The sequence below is a fragment of the Puma concolor genome, chromosome A2 (assembly GCF_028749965.1).
Source record: "Puma concolor isolate L17-30 chromosome A2, mPumCon1.1.hap2, whole genome shotgun sequence".
NCBI classification, from domain to species: Eukaryota; Metazoa; Chordata; class Mammalia; order Carnivora; family Felidae; genus Puma; species Puma concolor.
In genome coordinates, this window is record NC_141668.1 from 16,498,343 (window position 1) to 16,514,551 (window position 16,209).

Genomic DNA, 16,209 nt, shown 5'->3' on the forward strand with positions numbered 1-16,209 from the left:
TACCTAGTCAAGTTTAAGGTGCACATATCCATTGACTCAGCAATTTCACTCTTCCATATATACCCTGGAGAAGTGTGTGCACATGTGTACTAGTATACATAAATAACAATGTTCATAACGGTAGAGAACATAATGGCCTGTAAACTGGAAACAACCCAAATGCTTATTCATTGTATACTCATACAATGAGAGTGAATTACAGCCACAGGAAATGTGGGTGAATCTTATAAACATAATGCTGAGCAAAAGAAGCAAGACACTATTGAATACAAAGAGACTGTTTCCATTTAAGTAAAGTACAAAATCACTTAACACTAAACTATGGATGTTGGGATGGTTATTGTGGTAGACATAATAATGTCCCCTTCCCCCAAAGGTGTTCACAATCTAATCTCAGGATCTGTGAATATGTTACTTTATATGGAAAAGGGACTATGCAGAAGTTATTAAGATTATAGACCTTGAAACGGATGAAATGACCCTGAATTATTCTGGTGGACTCAGTGTAATCACAAGTGTCCTTTACAGCAAGAATTAAGAGTGAGAGAAGATGTGACATGGAGGAAGGGTCGGAGAGAGACTACATTACTTATTTTGAAGATGGAGAAAGGGAGCCACAGCCAAGGAATTTGGGTAGCTTCTAGAAGCTGGAAAAAAAAAAAAAAAAAAAAAAAACACAAGGAAATGAATTCTCCCTTAGAAACTCCAGAAAGAAACACAGCCCTGCTGACACCTTGATTTTAGCCTGGCAAGACTGGTGTTGAACTTATAACTTACAGAACTCTAAAATAATAAATTTGTATTGTTTCAAGCTCCCGAGTTTGAACAGTAGTAATAGGAAACAAATGCAGGTATATACGTGGTGAAATTATAAATAAAGATAAGAAAATGGCTGCCGTAAGTCATGATAGAGATCACCTCTGAGAGGGTTGTTGAAAGGGTGATGTGAATAGGAAAGGGCCCATGGAAGATGAAGTGGGGGTGCTGGCAATGTTGTCTTTCTTAACCTGAGTTGTTAGTTGCCTGGGACTTTGCTTTCTAACTATTCTTTATACTTTATACATTTATATCTTGTGCCCTTTTACATCTTTGGGTTATGCATCACTTTTTTTTCTTTTTTTCTTTTTTTTTTTTTTAGAAAAGGCAAAAATAGTTCTCTACCTTCACAGGTAAGAGATAAGCTTCTTTTAAAAAGAAAATGATTTCTGATGTGGAAAATATTGAGGACACTTCCCAGGGGACAACTGAGAAGCCAGACATTATTATCATTCTCTACACTTCTAGGGAAAAGGATAAGCGAAGGCCATCAATCAGTTTACCCAAATGGGCTTCCAGGCTTCTTGGATATCCATTGCTGCTCAGTGTTTCTTGTTCTGTAAGCTCTCTAGCTAGTATTTCAGCATATATAGATAGGGTTGATGCCGCCATCTGGCTAAACAGAGCTCAGAACGGTCCTATTCCCACTTCTTTAAAAAAAGTTTTGGCTGGTCCTTGTGATTGCAACCCATTTTCACTTTCAACAGATTCCAGTTTGTGAGATGCTTAGTTTACATAATGGTCTGCATCAGTAGTTAAAATTCACTCATTCATTCCAATAATCTTTTCTTTGGTATCCTCTGGGTTCCAGGTACCATGCTAAGCTCTGGGATATAGAGAGAAATAAATGATAGTACTTTGTTCATGGGAATTCTTGAGCCATAGGGAAAGGTGTAAATAGATAAATGGGCATGTGAAAATTACCCCATGAGCAAGACGCTATGGGGACACAGGAAGAAGTGACTAATGTTTCCAGGGAGATTAAGAAAGCCTTCCTGTAGGAGATAAATGGAGCTAAAGAATCAGTGTGGGTTGAGTAAGAAGACTTAGTAGGGAAGAAGTTGTCTCAGGCAAAGGGACAGCTTGTGACAAATCAGTGATGTAAGAAGGATCATGGCCTATTCAGGGACCTGCTTTAATTCTGTTGGCCAGATGGGACTGAAAGAACTGGAGGAGACCACAGAATACAGGTACAGAGTCTGGGCATCATGTTAGAAATCAAGGTGTCGGTGACAAAACACTAGCCACTAGGGCATACTGGTTAGAAGGAAAAGCTTGGAGCATATGATCAGAATCTAAAGTCAACAGTAGGGATGTTGCCAAGCAAATATATATAAATATCAGAGTCAGATAACCAGTTAGACACAGAGCCTTTTCCTCAGTGGTGATTTTCTAGCTATTTATGTAGCTCCCTTTACTTTTCCTTAGTTGATTCACTCAATAAATATTGATGGAATGCTTTGTATACATTAGGCAGTAGGCAGTGGGTATACAGTGGTGAATGAAGCATTGAAAGTATACTATGGGACCTCGCTATTCATTTTGTACAGCTGTGGGTGTTGCCACTCAGCAGAAAAGGCTAGTGATGGGTTTGAGCCCTGAGGATGGGATAGGTGTGCCAAATCGGCTACTTCTCTGGTCCAGACCATACCATTTCTTGCTTGACTGCTATTCTCTCTGCTTCTCCTCTTGTCTGGCCCCCTAACAAGAGTAATTTTTTTTTTTCAGCCATTGAGTTAAGCCCCATTATTTCTGTGCTCAAAACCCTCCTTACAGTGCTCTCAGAAGGTCTTACATAAATTTAGGACCCCCTCACTTTTCTGACTTCATCAGTCACTTTGCTTCAGTGGTTCGCAACTTTCTAGGTGCAGATCAGATCCCATTATTTTCCTGCTTGCAGTTTTGGATCACTTACTATAACACACTATGAGTCCGCTTGGGCTGCCATAACAAAGTACCATAGACTGGGTGGCTGAAATGTATTTTCAGCAGAAATTTTATTTCTCACCATTCTGGAGGCTAGAATTCCCAGATCAAGGTGCTAGTTGATTCAGTTCCTGGTCAAAGCCCTCTTTCTGGCTTGCAGATAGCTGCTTTCTTGCGAAGTCTTCACATGGTCTTTCCTCTGTAGAGTGGAGAGGAAGAGGGAGAGATCTCTTTCTGTTCTTAGAAGACCATCAGTTCTATTGGATTAGGGCCCCACCCTTAGACCTCATTTACCCTTACTTACCTCTAATGACTCTAGCTCCAAATACAGTCACATTGACAATTAGAGTTTTGACATATGAATTTGGAGGGGGACACAATTTAGTCCCTAGCATGTGCAGAATAAAATCGAGCCTTGAAGCCTGGGAGCCTTGCACTATCTGGTTCCTGCTTGCATCTCCAATCCCATATCTTATCTCTCCCTCACTGTTATACAGGGGTATAACACTAGGTATACTGGAGAAATTCATGGCACACTCTAGAACTGTCACCAAGAAGACACTGTACCTGCATTTATTCAATTCAGATCTTCCTCTGAAGGAGTCTACTCACAGTGATAACATCTGATGCCTCCAGTCACACTCTAAGGCCAACCTGTCCTCAGACACAGGCTGAATCTGTTATGGCATGGTGGTGCTTTCTGTCCTTGGCAGTTATTCCTGCTAAATGTACAAGTAAGCCAGCGAATGCCTGGCCAACAGAAGGGTCTCCCGGGAATGACAAATAATTTCAACCGTGCCCTATATTCCAGTAGGGATTACATATCAAGAGCCATAAAAATACTCATGCACTCTGACCCACTTTGGTAATTCCACAACTGGAGTTTTGTCTCAGAGGAGTGATTTAAAATAAGAAATAGAGCTATATGTATGAAGATGTTGATAGCACATAATTTGAAACTGCCAAAAATGAAAGAGTGTTAAACTATAAATACCCTAATTTTAAGGAATAGAGAAATGCATATAAATTACAAAATATTAATATGTTGGAATATTTTAGTTATTAGAAACATGACTGTCATGAAATGCCTGGAAAACACTTTTGAAACAAGTTTAGGTAAATAAAAAAAATAGAGCTCAAAATTAACCTACATTATAATTCAACTGTATATACATTCAAAATGACGATAATTTGTACTAGCTGCAATTTCTTGAGTGTTTCTTTACTAGATGCTATTCTAAGCACCTTACCTCATCTTTTATCCTTCCAAAAATCTTTCAAAATAAACATTATTGTCTCTAAAAAACAAATAAGAGGCTCAGAGAACTGAGTTTAATTTAATAAGCAAGTAGGAGAATAGATTTTGAATCCTGATTTGTTTGACTTAAAATCATATGCATTCCCTTCCCTAAGGGTACTTTTCCAAATTTGGAAAGGACAAACAAGGAAAAAACAAGAACATGAAGAATCTCATTGTCACATAAAGGTAGCATGATTAAAAGACAAAATTTTATTTTTATATTTCATTATATTTTTATTACATTTTGAAATTGACTTAATTCTTTTTGTAAAAGGAACCCAATACACAGTCTGGGTCCTCACTCAAAATAGTAAGAGTGATATGTACGAATTGCCTGAAACATGCCAGGTTCAATGCGTGTTCTCCTCAGCTCCATTTACATTTGAATTCCCATAACAACCAGTGACCAAGAGTAATAAGTTGTAGGCATTATTGTAGGAGTACAAACCTTCTTCTGAAGACAAACCAGACTATAGCTCTAAGTTCTGTCATGCAAGCTTTCAACAGAGACATTCTCTGAGGATTTTTTTCTACATATCAAGCCAGAAGAAGGAAGGATTACTCACTCCTCTTCAGACCAACAGAAGAGGGCTTCAGCAGGATTATTTGGAAACATTAGGGGTCTCTACAAGAACAGGAAAAGGACATTTCCCTCCTCTGCTGGATGACTAATGAGCTGCAAAAACTCCTGGACCCATCTTAGTGAGGCCTGGTGTACAGATTTGCAAGGAAGTTCTTAGGAGAGCTTGGTATGTGTGCCCTGGAATCTGGGAACATCCATGAACCTAGAAACTGCTGCTTCTTTCTCTACTAGAGAACAGAAGGCAATGGGGAGCTGCCTACATATCTACCATCTTGCACTGCAAGTTTACATTTGTTTCCCTTAGGTTAAATGGACATCAAAGAATGCCAACTGGATTATTGGTGATCTTATAAGTAGCCTGTCCCAGAGGGATGCCTGCTAAGGTGAAGGGACCCTGTGAGTCCCACCACTATGGGAAATTCCTGAGGGGGAGTGACATTATAAGAGTATAGGCAGACGGCATGTTGCCCATGTCAGGGTCTGAGCAGAGCCTCTTAAAGAACTCATGAATGCTGGCATCCCCAGAGCAAGAAAATCAAGAGAGAGCATGTCAGAAGCCAAAATACCTTCTACAACCCAGCCTTGAAAGTCATATGTCATCATTTATACAATATCCTTATAAAAGTCAGCTGTATTTTATGTGGTAGGGGATTGCACATGTGTGTGAATACCAGGAGATGAGAATCATTGAAGAGAGAGATAGTGTTAAGACAGAGCTAAATCCAAAGAGGAGAGAGGCTTTGAATAGGACATATGATTGAACATGTAATTTAGACCATACTGGACTTTTTAATACCCTAAAGTGAGCATACTTATGAAAATGGACTTATAACTGGAAAAACTATGGGAATAATTGCAACTTGTGTTAGGTCATTTTCTAAGACTAGAAGTAGTAGCACTTTGACATTTGCCTCCTGAATATGTGTGGAATCTCCCCCAGGTATCACAGTAACTTTATCTAACGTATAAACGACATGGTCGTGCTCATGGTAATGGTATAATATTTGCTACTAAGTTATGCAATTACAGTGTTTCTAGGCTTCATATGGGATGAGGCTACAGTCTTCTAAAGTTCAGCACCAGTAAATAAAAAGAGAATATGGAACTCCTCTTGTCTGGATTGGGACCTTTCTATTATATGATGATTGCCCGGATGTGCAGCGTGGGGTATTCAGGACAAGAAGTCCTTATGAGCCCTGAGAACTAGTTTTAAAAAATAAATAATTAAAGGGAGGACCATCCCAAGGCCAAGAGTTAGCAGCAAAGTAGGAAGTTAAGAATTCAGTTGGCTAAGCCTATTGTAGGTTGTCACCTGTAGGCTAGATGATTCCTTAGCTCCTAGCTTGTGCATGTGGTTATATTTCCTTTGGAATCTTGATTCTCTTTTCTGCAAGCCTCAGAAATATGTGCACTCCAAGGAAATAGGCTTTTACATTATTAAACACTTAACATCACTAACCAAAGAAGAAAGCAGGGATATTTGCCTTACATTTGTGTAACTACAGGAAATACATTAGCAAATATATTTGGCTCCACCTCAGAGGTGAGTCAAGATTCAACACTTCTCATGTTTCTTGGGCTCCCATTCTGTGTAAGCTACCATTTTCCTTCAAGGAATTCTTGGATATGTCTTGCAGCTTCCCTTTTGGTCTTCAGAGTCCAACTGGCACACAAATCCGGAAGGGCCCTTTTAAAACACATCCAGGCCAAGTCACCAATTTGCTCAAAAACCTCCAATGGACTTCCTTCTTTAGGAAAATTTTATCTTTAAAGTACCATTATTTTGGAATAGAATAGAAACCCCAGAACTAGACCCACAAACGTATGGCCAACTAATCTTTGACAAAGCAGGAAAGAACATCCAATGGAAAAAAGACAGTCTCTTTAACAAATGGTGCTGGGAGAACTGGACAGCAACATGCAGAAGGTTGAAACTAGACCACTTTCTCACACCATTCACAAAAATAAACTCAAAATGGATAAAGGACCTGAATGTGAGACAGGAAACCATCAAAACCCTAGAGGAGAAAGCAGGAAAAGACCTCTCTGATCTCAGCCGTAGCAATTTCTTACTCAACACATCCCCAAAGGCAAGGGAATTAAAAGCAAAAATGAATTACTGGGACCTTATGAAGATAAAAAGCTTCTGCACAGCAAAAGAAACAACCAACAAAACTAAAAGGCAACCAACGGAATGGGAAAAGATATTTGCAAATGACATATCAGACAAAGGGCTAGTATCCAAAATCTATAAAGAGCTCACCAAACTCCACACCCGAAAAACAAATAACCCAGTGAAGAAATGGGCAGAAAACATGAATAGACACTTCTCTAAAGAAGACATCCGGATGGCCAACAGGCACATGAAAAGATGCTCAACGTCGCTCCTCATCAGGGAAATACAAATCAAAACCACACTCAGATATCACCTCACACAATTCAGAGTGGCCAAAATGAACAAATCAGGAGACTATAGATGCTGGCGAGGATGTGGAGAAACGGGAACCCTCTTGCACTGTTGGTGGGAATGCAAATTGGTGCAGCCACTCTGGAAAGCAGTGTGGAGGTTCCTCAGAAAATTAAAAATAGACCTACCCTATGACCCAGCAATAGCACTGCTAGGAATTTACCCAAGGGATACAGGAGTACTGATGCATAGGGGCACTTGTACCCCAATGTTGATAGCAGCACTCTCAACAATAGCCAAATTATGGAAAGAGCCTAAATGTCCATCAACGGATGAATGGATAAAGGAATTGTGGTTTATATACACAACGGAGTACTACATGGCAATGAGAAAGAACGAAATATGGCCCTTTGTAGCAACGTGGATGGAACGGGAGAGTGTGATGCTAAGTGAAATAAGCCATACAGAGAAAGAGAGATACCATATGTTTTCACTCTTATGTGGATCCTGAGAAACTTAACAGAAACCCATGGGGGAGGGGAAGGGAAAAAAAAAAAAAGAGGTTAGAGTGGAAGAGAGCCAAAGCATAAGAGACTCTTAAAAACTGAGAACAAACTGAGGGCTGATGGGAGGTGGGAGGGAGGGGAGGGTGGGTGATGGGTATTGAGGAGGGCACCTTTTGGGATGAGCACTGGGTGTTGTATGGAAACCAATATGACAATAAATTTCATATATTGGAAAAAAAAAACAATAAAGTACCATTATTTGATCCAGAAATCCATATACCCAAAAGATTTGAAAGTAAAAACTTAAATATTTATACATCCATGTTAATAGCAGCCTTATTCATAATACCCAGAAAGTGGAAGCAACCAAGTAACCTTTGGCATATGAATGGGTAAACAAAATGTGCTATACACATATAACAAAAATAGTATTCAGCCTTAAAAAGAAGGGAAATCAAATAAAAAGGGGAGGGGGCAAAGGGTGGTACCTGGGTGGCTCAATCAGTTAAGTGTCCAACTCTTGATTTTGACTCTGGTCATGATCTCATGGTTTGTGAGATCAAACCTCTCTGATGGGCTCTATGCTGACAGTGCAGAGCCTGCTTGGGATTCTCTCTCTCCCTCTCTCTCTGCTCCTCCCCTGCTCATGCACACACACACTCTCTCAAAATAAAAAAATAAACATAAAAGAAAAGAAGGGAAATTCTGACATAAGCTATAGCATGTATAAACTTTGAAGACATTATGCTAGGTGAAATAAACTAGTCAAAAAAGGAAAATAAATAACCATTCTCTAGCCAGAAAACAAAGTTCCTTCTTACCAGAGGCTTACCACATAAGCCTCTATCAACAGCTTCCAAGAAGCCAATGGTTTGAAGATAATATTTTGTTAACATGTGACTTGTATGGTTGCAATGCCTCCCCAATGTTCAGGAATATGTAAAACTTGGAAATTGGGCAGAAAGCTGTTTGCATGGTATTTTAATTTATGACAAACCAACTGAAGGGTCCTCAGGCTCTTAGAATATAATTCAGGTTGACTTGGAAACTCTTTTTATAATTCTATCAAATTATAGGTTAATTTATAGAAAACTGATGAGGTGAAATATTATTCTTTGTGTTCAGAGAAATGATTACCCTACAGGTTTGGGTTCATTGCCTTGTAGTTCGTTAATCAATTTTGTTTCCAATTTGACAATTTTATGTTTAGAATTCCTTCTTTCACTTACTAATCCACTTTCTCATATTCTCCCAGAACCTGCATTGTTACCCAGCTGGTTTCCTCATTAATGAATTGATTAAAACATTGATATGGGTTTATTATTTATATAAAAGTGTGTTTATAACATCTTTTTCTAATACATAAATGTTTATTAATATTTCTTCCAAGAGCTATCTTAGATTTCTTTAGGCATAGCTTTTTATTATATATCACAAAAGGGAAATATAAGTGAAAGCAATGAGTTAGAAGTTTCCAGATCCTCTTTCTAGTCACAGGCTAACTCTTCTAATACACTTTCCAGCTCAGAGACATCAATGTTTGTGTTTTTCCACAGGTAATGGTGATGTAACATTTTGTTTTTTCTATGTTACTTATTTATTTGTTTTGAGAGAGAGTGAGAGTGAGAGCATGGAGAGAGGGGCAGAGAGAGAAGGTGAGAGAGAATCCCAAGCAGGCTCCATGCTGACGTGGGGCTCAAAACCATGAACTGTGAGATCATGACCTGAGCCAAAATCAAGAGTCAGATGCTTAACTGACTGAGTCACCCAGTCCCCCCACCACTTTTTAAAAATATTTTTTTGTATGTGTGTGACAGTGGTGATGTAACATTTTTTAAAACTATGGTCCTGAATTCAGTCATCTTCAAAATACTGAGATTTGGCAAGTTTTGATGCTTGCATTTTTTTCATTTTGCTTGTGATCAGTAATTCTTCTTCAAGTAGTTTAGTAATGAAGTATAATACAGCTTTATCTACAAGATCTTTTCTTAGGTCCTATAAAACATTACATTATTGCTTTGCTGGACAATGTGGAATTGTGGTCATTTTGTTTATTTCTCCAAGGAAAATATTTACTTTGTTACCATTGAATTTATGTCTTTCTCTTTCATTTTTGTGCATTTCTCTATATACATTAACTTTGTGTATCTAATAGCTTTATTGGGGATTAATTAACATACACAAACCCCCATATGTTTAAGTTGTATAATCTGGAAAGATTTGACCATATGTATACCCATGAAACCATCACCAGAATCAAGATAATGAACGTAGGGGCACCTGGGTGGCTTAGTCAGTAAAGCATCTCACTATTGACTTTGGCTCAGGTCATCATCTCATGGTTGGTGGAATGGAGCCCTGCATTGGGCTCTACATTGACAGCATGGAGTCCACTTGGGATTCTCTCTCCCCCTCTCTCTCTCTGCCCCTACCCCGTCTATGATCTCTCTCTCTCTCTCTTAAAATAAATAAACTTAAAAAAAAGATAATGAATGTATTCATCACCCCCCAAAGTTTCTGTGATGTGTTTATCACATTTTGAGCATTATATTTTGACACTAATATGAAGAAGCTTTCAATGTAAATTGTAAATAAATAATGAGTAAACTGTAAAAGAAATTTCCTAACTACAGTCTTAAAGAGGGAAGAAGGATCTTGTATTAGTTTCCTTGTTGCTGCTGTAACATATTACCACTAACTTAGTGGCTTAAAACAACAGAACTTATTTTCTTACATTCTGGAAGTCAGAGGTTCAAAATCAGTTTCACCAACCTAAAGTCAAGGTGTTGGCAGAGCTGTTGGAGCCTCTAAAGGGAGAATCTCTTTCCTTGCCTTTGCCAGCTTCTAGTGACTACCTATATTCTTTGACTTGTGGCCCTTTCCTCTCCACTGCAAGCTATGTTCTACCATCATGTCACTTTCTCTCTGACTCTGACTCTCCTGCTTCCTTCCTAGAAGGATAACTGTGATTACATTGGACCTACACTGATAATTCAGGATAAGCTTCCTAACTCAAGATCTTGAACTCAATCACATCTGCTAAGTCCTTTTTTTGATGTAAGATAATGTTCACAGGTTCTGGGGATTAGTATGTGGAAATATTTGGGGGGAGGGTGCATTATTCAGTTTACCACAGATCTCAAGGAGTTAGTTGAGTCCATCTGTATCCCCTACTGCCTATTCTGCATGTAGGAACACCCCCTCAACATTCCACTGGCCAGACTTCTATTGGGCTTATGGGAACCCTAAAAAGTCTCCAAGAGTACAAGAGACAGCAAGGCAAAGCTTTTCTGTCCTAGTAGGGATGCTCCAGCTGGTGACTAGTTCTGGAGGTATAGATGTTGACGGCAAGAAGTTTCTTCCCCAATGGAAGACTCAACACTACTTCTGGGTGAAGCTGGTAACATGTATCCTGGTAGTGATATTTCTCTTGGCATGCTCCATGATCACTCCACTCTCTTTTCCCTTCTTCTTCATCCACTTCTCTCTATCCCCCTCATCACCTGTGAGCCCTGTAGGGTGCTGCCCACTCATTCTTTGTGCTCAAGATAAAAGTTCCTTGCACATTTTTTCTTTCTTAATAGCTCTCAGGAAGAGCCTAAATCTTTAGCATGAAAAATAAACTTCCTTTTCTGTAAGGGCAGGGAAGGGAAACGAAGGGCAGGGAAGATTCTAGCAATTTGTATAATCCATCCAAGAGAAGAAGAGAGGTTTCCCTTCCATCCTGGAGAACGGTTCTGAATGATTCTATTAAATAAAACAAAAAAGCAAAGCAAATATTTTGCATACTTAAAAACAATGGAACAATTATAAGTGCAGTCTTGAAAATTCACACAGGAGGGAACATAACGAAAGATATTTTCTGGTGACTCTTAAATCATGTTAAAAATAGAAGTGCAGAGGGGGAAATTCTACTGGTATGTTTCTAACATTTGAATAGCATCAGATCAGGATGAGCCCCAACTTTATTTCCAGTGTTCTGGTCCTACATATCCAACACCTTATGGAGCATTTCCACTTGTATTCACTGTAAGGGTTAATTCTTTTTTTCTTTTTTCTTTTTTCTTTTTTTTTTTTTCTGGAGGGATGCAGCTTCCACCCCACTCTCCTCTCTTTGGAGTGTCTCCTTGAAAACATAATAAGCTTCATGAGAGGCCCTTATCTTTGGGATTTATAATGCAAGATCAGGGCCTTGTGATACTTGGAGCTGTGAAAACCTACCTCCAAAATTGATTCAGAAAACTCTCAGGAGGGAAAAGGAGACAATCACAGGTACATCCATTTATCTCCTAAGGAGGTAAGAGACTTTTTCATTGTTCTTTCTTCTTCTGTGCTGTATAAAATTATGTAATTTTCAAACTAGACTATAGTCATGAAAATTATACTCATTTTCATGTTACCTTCTATGTGCATAATTCTGATCATGCTTACTCCGTAATAAATTGCTTCTCTGTCTCTTGTATCTTGATACTGTTAAAGTAAAAAGATTGGGTCCAGGTGGAGTCACTCATGCTAAGCCCCATGTCAGCAAACCAAAACTTAACTAAGTTTCTATGCTGGCTTTCCCGGAAAGGGAAGGCCCAGATCAACCAATCAGCGTGTGTCTGCTCCACACAAGTTACCTGACCAGGCTCCAAGCCTTCCCTTTGCTTCATATGAGGGGAGTAACTCTGCTTTAGTCAATCAGCAAACTCCCAGTGCAATTTCCTTGTTCCTGTTCACTTTGATCTGTAAAAATCTCTCACTGTGTTTAGCTCTCCAGAGCCCCTTTCTATTTGCTAGGTTGAAAGCTATTCAACTCATGAATGCTGAACAAAGCCAATACAATCTTTAAAATTTTGTCAGTAGAATTATGTTCTTTAACAGTATAGAGAGCTGTTTGTTGGTAGGTGTTGAGGAGGAAATTTTTTTTCTCTATTCTTTCAGGTTCTGGTTCTTTTGGCTGATGTATACATTAAGTTGACATAAGACAGATTGATAGGAGAAAAACATTTAATTATGTACGTATGGGAGCTGCCTAAGAAGATAAGATCCATAGGCAGTTAGGCAATTGAGGCTTACCGACCAGCCATTCTGAGCTAAGGAGAAAGGGGTAGGAGTCTGTGGCTCCAAAGGGGAGGAAGACAGCTCACAGGAAGATGGGAAGAACAAATGTTTGATAAACAAATGCTTGCCATGCCATGTACAGACAATGGGACACAGACAAGAGTTTGGTCTCCAGGCCTGCTGAGCTTCCCCCCAGCTTTCCACACCAGCCCCATATTCTTTGTAGTTATCTCTGGTAATAGCTCTCTTCCTGGACCAGGCCGTTTGTCTAAATTCTTTTAAGCAGTTAAGGGGGAGGTAAAGCTCTTTCTGATTCTCTTGGGCCTTGATTGACTTCAACTCAAAGTCATCCACATGCCAAAGTGGCACATTTTGGTGTAGCTCATTCTGAACCCCTCCATGGGATTGTTCAATTTCCTCAAAGAGTGTTGTCGAACATTTCATACTCAATGCGCTCAAACCAGAATTTACCAATTTCCCACTTCCTCCACGCCAAACTTCCTCTTACTCAGACTTCCTCTTAGGCTTAAAAATAACACAGTCTGATAGAGGTTTCAAAAGACTTCCTGAATCATCTCACACTGCACCAGCGGTCTTTCCGTGCTTTCTTCCTCTTCCTCCACCACCTCTTCTCCTTTCTCTTCCTTCTATTTCTTCTTAATGGAGTAAATTAGCCTGATTGTTCTGCTTGTAAAAATGCCATGTACATATTGTGACAAATTCAAACAGAATAGACAAAATTTTTTAAAGTAAAAGTTGAGTGAAATCTCCTGGGTCACATTTTTGATACATTTTGCTGGTATTTTGGTACATACAGAGAAGGTTCCCAGAGTATAAATCTACTTGCTTTAGTCCTTGAATTGAAGCCCTTTAATACCTTTTCATTTCTCTTTGGATAAAGTTCACACCCTCTACACTGAGCTCTTGCCCCTCATTACTTCTCCATTCTGTTCTCTTGCAAGACACCCAGTGCCCCATTACCCCCACCCAGCTAAGACTTCCCCATAGTTACTCACACACTCTGCACCTGCCTCAGTGCTTCTAATACCCAGCCTTCCCTGTGGACTGAGAACTGGGAGGGTAGGCAGAGAGTCTTGCTTGCCTTGGAATCCCAGCACCTAGTCCACAGCGAGGTACATAAGAGGCACAATCATTATTTTTGAATCAATTTATGAGAGAGCTTTTTTTTTCTAGATAACCCATTCAACAGACATTTAAGTGTCAACTGGATGGCAGATTATATCCTGTTATTATCAAGATTAAAGATCTGTAAGTCAAGGCTCTCCTCCTCAAGGTTTTCAGAGTGTCCTGCTGGCCTTTTAGACAGAAATGTCTCTAAACTAGAGAATGATGGTTCTTTTTTTTTCTTTTTTCAAAAAAAAAAATTTTTACATTTATTTATTTTTGGGAGAGAGAGAGAGAGCAAGCAGAGGAGGGGCAGAGAGAGAGGGAGACACAGAATCTGTAGTAGACTCCAAGCTCTGAGCTGTTAGCACAGAGCCTGATGCGGGGCTCAAATCCATGAACCGTGAGATCATGACCTGAGCTGAAGTTGGATGCTTAACCAACTGAGCCACCCAGGAGCCCCAAGAGTGAATGACAGTTTCATGGGCTGTGTCAGCTTGATACCAATACCCTTTAAAGATATCACCTGTAGTTGTAATTCTGGGATTCTAAACACTCTTATGATCTGTTATTTTGTCTACTATCCATTTCAAGATAAATTAGTGCAACGAGACTATCCTCCCAATTCTTTTTTATTGTGGTAAAATATATATAACATACCCCCTGTAACCATTTTAAGTGTACAATTTAGTGGCATTAATTACATTCTCAATGTTGTGCAACCACCACCACCATCTATTTCCAAAACTTTTTCATCAGCGCAAACAGAAACTCTGCATCCATTAAGCAAGAACTCCCCACTCTCCTTCCCTTCACCCCCTGGTAACCTCTAATCTACTTTCTATCTTTGTGAATTTCCCTGTTCTAGCAACTTCACATAAGTGAAATCATACAATAAATATTGTATGTCCTTTGCTGTTTGGCTTATTTCAATCAACATAATGTTTTCAAGGTTGCAATGAGCCTTTTTATTTTCAATTTTACTTTTTCTTTTTTTTTTTTTTTTTTAATATGGGGGAATGTTTGGTCTGCTACCTGTTTAGAAATAAATCAGAGAAACAATGTTTTTTATTTTTATTTTTGCTTGAATATCTTTCATAACAAGGAATAAATGCTTATAAACCCTACTCATTTTTTCTCCTCCTTCCTTTGGAGAAAATGTAACATTTTCGCACATTTATGGTATATTCTTTCTTCAGGGGCCTTAGTCTATCCCCCATTCCCACTTCACAATTTTTCCCTGCTCCTGTGGATGTTTGCCGACACTAACCAGAGTAATAAGGGTTCTTAACCATAGGATGATGGAACATTATTCATTAGGTATCCTGTTTCTTTTCCCCAAATCTAGGAATAGAATATTTTGAAGTTGGGGCTGAGAGAAAATTTTGGATTGTCTGCTGTTCATTGCCCTCTAGTTGCATTTCATGTTCAGTCATAATTTTTCTATCAGTGGCCAAAGCCAAGATTGTGACCATCTCTTCAGGTTCTTCAGTTACTTCTAAGTGTTTTATTATCAGCTTTCTTAAGCATGGCCACAGCTGGCTGGCACAGAAATGACTAAGATCCTTCCTGCTCTTTCTTCTTAGCTGGCTGGCATTGGCCTCTGCCTTAACTCTTTATCTCTTTTGGCAATACCAACAAAATAAAAGTAGTGATAGTTGTGTAGGAGAGGAAAAATAATTTCTCCTGTACTCTTCATTATTTTTGACTGAGATCTTCCCATCCTGTTCTAAAGGATGGATTAGCAGGAGAAAAATAAACACATTTAGTAACATATATACAGTAAAACCTTGGTTTGCAAGCATAATTCATCCCAGAAACATGCTTATAATCCAAAGCACTTGTGTATCAAAGTGTATTTTCCCATAAGAAATAATGGAAACTCAGATGATTTGTTCCACAACCCACAAATATTAATGTAAAAATGATTACAACACTGTAATATAATACAAAATCATAAGGAAAATACAAAACATAAAGAAAAATAAACAAATTAACCTGCACTTGCCTTTGAAAACCTTCGTGGCCAGTGTGAGGGAAACAAGAGAGAGGAGGGTTACTATGAAGGAGGATATTCACTATCACTAACAGAATCACTGCTACCTATTGCCTCGATGGAATCTTTTTCTTTTCCTGCAACTTTAGCAAGGAACCTATCCAATGACCCTTGTTTTTGCCTCCTTTTGAGGATTTTGCAGAAATCTGTCATTGCATTTTCATTAAACAGATTCATAGCTCGCATTGCTACAGTCTTATTCAGGTGGTGTTTTGTACAAAATTTTGCACTGTTTCCCACATTTTACACATCTCCCTAATCTCATTTGAAGTGAGGGATCCCTCTGCCTTTTCCTCTCCTCTTCTGCAGACGAGACTGCGGATGATAGGCAGATGTAGACTTCTTATAAAATCTTGCAATTTCCCCTACTTGTGTACCTCATTCATACTTATCGATAATTTCCTTCTTAACTTCCACTGTAATCATCTCCTTCTTCTTACCACC